The sequence below is a fragment of the Cavia porcellus genome, unplaced genomic scaffold, assembly GCF_034190915.1.
Source record: "Cavia porcellus strain 051 isolate PalLab524CR breed Dunkin Hartley unplaced genomic scaffold, mCavPor4.1 scaffold_1, whole genome shotgun sequence".
Taxonomy (NCBI): domain Eukaryota; kingdom Metazoa; phylum Chordata; class Mammalia; order Rodentia; family Caviidae; genus Cavia; species Cavia porcellus.
In genome coordinates this window covers 131,863,810-131,869,691 of record NW_026947484.1, presented here as the reverse complement: position 1 = coordinate 131,869,691, position 5,882 = coordinate 131,863,810, and positions in this window count along the sequence as shown.

The window sequence follows — 5,882 nt, the reverse complement described above, 5'->3', positions numbered from 1 at the left end:
TTTCTTTTTCTTACTAAACAAAAGAAGTTTGCTTAATATTACCTGGTGGTGTTGAGAGATTTATGTTCTCTATCACACTGTATACCCCTCCACATGTCCTCAAAGTGGGGCACAGTCTTTTAGTGAGGAAAAATTCACTTTCTATTTATTTAAAGCATTAAGGCACCAAGAAGTGATTGCATTAGTAGTTTTGTAACCACTCTTTATTGGGACTTGGAACAGAAGACTGATATAATACTGCTGCATTTCTAAGTGATCACTCTGGTTGCTGTGTGGGAAATGGACAGGAGAAGTACTTGTTGAGACCTCCCAGTATAGATTTTTTTTGTCTGGCAGAATATCTTGGAAATGAAATTCTTTAGTTTTAAAAATCAGAATCTTTGATTTTAAGGTTAAAATATATATACCTGAATTCACACAAAATCATTTTAGTTTGGTATTTTTAGTGAAAATGTACACAAAAACCAAATTTGTTTCTTGGAAGTCAGTGAATATTTTTTGTGTCTTTCAATTTCAGCTTATTCATTAATCATTACCATATTTGATTCACTCAAACTTCTAGGAACTCTTTTGTTGGCTTTGGTGGCATCACTCAGCTTTCTGGGGTTGTAGACTTCTCAGGATCTTATTTTTTTAAAAGGTAATGGGGATTAACTCAGGGCTCTGAGCTGTACTCCCAGGCCTTTTTATTTTTTATTTAGAGACAAGTTCTTGCTACATTGTCCAAGCTGGGCTCAGACTTGAAATCCTCTTGCTTTTAGTTTATCAGAGTTCTGGGATTACAGGCATGAGCCTCCTACATCTGATTTTCTGTGCTTTGTTATTGGCACCTTGTCTTCTGCCCATCCACTGACTCCTAGGACCCTCAGACTCTGCCCTAGCCTGCTGCCCTTCTCCCTCCCACCTTTTCCTGTTAGTTTCTTATTCTCATGATTGTGACCATACACACATGTGTAGTTTCCAAATTTGTGTGTCAAGAAGTCTGGGCTCCATAAGCTGCTGTAAATGTCCCTGCTTGGCTGCCTCTGAATTTGACTGTCCCAATCTTTCTTCCTTACAAATAAATGTGTTTTTCCTATTCCATTAAACCTACAGATCATCTATTGATTTTGGTTCTGTCATCACTAAACCAATCAGGACTCTTTCTGGGTGCTCACAGAAGAGTTCATATTCCTTATATGGAAGAAGTTTGAGCTAAGAATGTAAAACCCTGAATTCATCATTTCCTTGCCCCAAATTCTGCAGTGCACCTTGAAGTAATTAATCAATCCTGTTATAGTTCACATTTTCACTAAAATATCTGTGGAAGCAAATCCTTGTTCTTCTAAATTACCTTCTATGGCAGAAGTAGGCAAACTATGCCTCCTGGGCCAAATCTGGCTTGCTTCCCATTTTTGTGAATAAAGTTATATTGGAACCCAGCCACTCCCGTGTATAGTACTTATTGTTTATGGCTGCTTTTGTGCTACAATTGCTGGGTTAAATAGTTGTGGCTGGGCTATGTGGTTTACAAAATCTAAAATATTTATCTTTTAAGAAAAATTTTGCTAAACCTTGGTCTTTAAGCACTTGGTAAAAAGTGTTGATACATGTAACTGTTTGCTACTGTGTGGCATACAGTACTAGCATCCTCTTTACCCCTGGAGACAGGGCCATTAATATCTATAAACCTAGTATAATCAGAGAATAAATTCAAGAGAACCTAGAATCTATTCCAAGAACATTACATTAGGATCTATACCTTGGAGTCCTAATTGGAGCCAAATTCTCTATCAGAGTACTTTCAAAGAAGCAAAACCACTATAAATTTGACCTTACACAATTGTGAGATTACCAGACTCTGTGAAGCATCATCTTTGTGTTTGACAATAAAGCATAAAGTTTTCAGGGCACAGAGATGAGCGTAAAGTGGAGAAAAGGAACAAGGAACAAGCAGGAACTCAGGGACACCTATCTCAGCTCTCACCACCTGCAACAATAATAGTGTTGGTGTCTACAGGAGAACTGGGCAGGTCACTTTGTTTTGGAGTTAAGTGTTCATTTGGCTCTGGAGTCAGAAAAGCCGAAGGAAGCTCCAGGAGGAGGTGGGGCAGCTGCTGACACCATGCAAAGGAGATGAGCCAGCAGATAGGGACATTGTATGTGGGTCGCCCTAGTACCTAGTGCTCTGTCACCAACCATTTACTTGCCAAAACGTTACGGCTGCTGCTTCCAAAGCTCATGCAGAGTATTTCTTATGATTCATCTTAATTAGAAACATACAAGGAAGATAATTATGACATATAGCCATTGTAACTATGTTAACAAATGACAAACTACCAGAATCATATTTCCAACTTTTAATTGTATTACATTATTCTACATTTTAATTAAAATATTAAAATTTGTATATCAAGATGTGGAATGAGTATGATTTGCTGAGTTTCTACTTTATTTCACTGATCATCTTTCAAAAGCATTTCAAATGCAAACAATATTCATCAAAAAATTATAACTGAGAAAAGTATTTTAGTTAAATTTTTAATTGTGTTTCTCTGTATATCTCTCACTCAGGGAGTGAGGAAATGCAGTCAAGGAGACCTCACCTATCTTCCTACCCTTCGTCCTGCTTAAATCCATCCTCCTTCCTACAGCTGGAGTAATCCATTCCACACACAAACAGGACCACGACACGTATGCTGCTCCTGGATGTTAGTTTTGGTAGTGAAGCCTGGGAATATAAGGATATAATGCAGGATGTCTTGCTTTTCTTTAGTTGCTAGGTTTTAAAAATATTGTGGTAAAATAAAAATAAGAAAATTTGCAATTTTAGCCATTTTTGAACGTATAGTTCAAAGACAAAAAGAAGCATTGTGAAATCATTACCATCAACCATCTCTAAAGTTTTCTTCATTCTTCCAAATGAAAACTTTGTACCCACCCAACTCTACATCCCCATTTCCCTCTTCCCCAATCGCTGTCAACCACTATTACTTTTGTCAAATGAGTTTGACTATTGACTACTGTAGGTTTTGAAGGAATATACATTATTTGTTCTGTTGGGACAGGTTGTATTTTGCTGAGTATAATATTCTCAAGGTTTATCCATGCTGCAAGAAGTGTCAGAATTTCATACTTATTTTGATTATTGCAGTACTTGTACATATGAATATCACATTTGTTTATTCATTCTTTCTTGGGTTGCTTATACCTTCTGGCTCTTGTGAGTAATGCTACTATAATCATGAGTTTGTAAACACCTACTTTAAAGTTCCTACTTTAAAATTTTTGGCATATGCCTGGAAGCAAAATGTTGAATTATGGTAATTCTGAACATTTTAAGAACCTCCATACTGTTTTCTATAGCTGCTGGACCATTTTAGTGAGGGGTTGCAGGGAGAACAATTACATACAAGACACATAATTTATAATATTGTTTATAATGATCACCCAGAGTTAAATACAAGAAAGTGCAGGAAATCTGTCCACAACACTAAAGACCTAGAAAATCCAGCTGAGAGCTTGGATCCCATGGCAATAATTTGTTTGAGTTTAGCTGAAAACCTACAGCTCACAACAATGACTCATGCAAGTCTATTTCATGGATCTGTGCTGCCCTAAGGTCAGCGGTAGAAGCTAGAAAGTCTATGCCAGCAGGGTTAAGGATCTGTGGCAGTAGACTGAGGGTTTTGCACTGAAGCCAAGAAGTAACATTTAGGGGGCTGGGGATTTAACTCAGCGGTGTAAGTGCCTGCCTGGCAAGCGTGACGTTGTGAGTACCAGAACCATCCCCAGTACCAGAAAAAGTAACAAAAAGCAACATTCAAAATAAGTACCAGGGTTCCCCTGAAAAGTACCACAGCCATCCTCAGTGACAATGAGGACCCAAGCTCCTGACGATGAGAACAGCAGAGTGCATATTAGGAAGCTAGCATGACAAACTTCTCCTGGAGATTAGACAGCACACATCTTCCCCTCTAGGGCCAGGAAGCATTGCTCAAAGTAAGAACCAAAGCTTCCACAAAGAGAACCACAGTCATTCTCAGCACAAGGTCCAGACTCCTCCCATGTTAATAGCCAAGTTCATATTAAGGAAGCCAGCATTACAAGCTCCTTCTGGAATACCAACAACTCCAAACAACAATAACACCACTTACGAGAGCTCCCAACTCTGCTCTTCCCCTCCAGGTCTCCTTTTTATGCTGGCAGCAGTGCTCAGGTGGGTGATCCACAGTCAGTACCACACTGATTGAGTTCAGCTGGTGTTTAAGTTGACTACCAGTTACCAACTCACTACAGCTGTCATACATTGCTGCCAACATACACAAAAATTCTCATGTCTCTGCAGTCTTACCAAGATATATTGTTACTGTTATTTATTATGATAGCCATTATAATAGGAGTCAAATTGTGCTGCTATAAACATAGGTGCACATATATCACTGTGGTATGATGCTTTCAGTTCTTCTGGGAATATCCTAGAAGTGGAATAGCTGGAATAAATGGGATTTCCAATCCCAACTTTTTGAGAAATCTCCAGACAGATCTCCACAAAGGCTGTACCAGTATACACTTCCACCAACAATGCAGGAGAGTTCCTTTTTCCCCACAGCCTCTCCAGCATTTGTTGTTGGTTTTCTTGATACTGGCCATTCTTTCAGGAGTGAGATGGTATCTCAGTGTATTTTTCTCTTTTTCCTCTTAAATAAAATAAAAAAAATAATAGGAGTCAAGTGTTATCTTGTGGCTTTAATTTATATTTCTCTAGTGATTAGTGAGTGATATTAAGTACCTTTTCATGTGTTTACTGACCTTTTCTATATCTTCTTTAGAGAAATGTCTATTTAATGTCTTTGCCAATTTTAAAATCAGATTTGTTGGTATTGAAATCCTTTCAAATGTGAAATAATAACCCCTTACTGAAAGTATTTTCTCTTATAGGTTGCCTTGTTACTCTGTTAGAGTGACTTTCAATGCACAACAATTTAAAATTTTGACGTATAATAATTATTTTTCCCCTTTATTCCTTATGCTTTAAGTGTCACATTCAAGAAATCATTACCACATCCAAGGTCTCAAGTTTTCCTGTGCTTTCATCTACAAGATTTTATAATTATAACTCATTTTTACAGTTTAGATCTAGAATATTCCTCCAAAGTCTTATGTGTTCAAAAGCGAGACTTTCTGAAGGCTATTGGTTCCTGGGGAGGCTATACATATCAGTGGATTACTCCATGGATGAGATTAAAGCTAAACGTGTTCTTACTTACAAGTTGGGACCTCTTTGGAGGAAGTATGTTCCTGAGGGCATCCCTTAGGAGGCTCCTCCTCTAAGATCCTCCCCTCTTTCTCTGCTTCTTGCCAACCTTCCCGCCTACCCCATTCCTCTGTACTGCACTTATTTTCTAACTTCTTCATTAATCCCCAAATACCTGTACTTCTTATGTGGCCCATTCCTATATACTTCAATGTCTGGCTTATACTGTCCTTTCTGCCAACAACACCATTTCCATTTTGGGGGAGAGGGGGAATATTTCCTTCTAGTTCTTTCTTTAGGAATCAGGTTATATATCATTTCTTCAAGAAACCTTCCCCAAAACCCAGGTTGTGTTAAGATTCTCTCCTCTGAGTTCTAGTGGCATACAGTCTATGTTGTTTGGATATTATAATATATAGTAATTTTAGGTAAGTCCCTTAAAGTTGGAAGCTAGATCTTCTTTTTCTGCTTTATTTAAAACTTCCTATGGGGAGCTGGAGGTGTAGCTCATAAGTAGAGATCTTTCCTGGCATATGTGAGGCCCTGGGTCTAATCCCTAGCACCAAAAAATCCACAAATGAACATACAAACAAGTCTAACAACAACAAAACTCAAAAAACACCGTGAATAAACACAAAACACAATG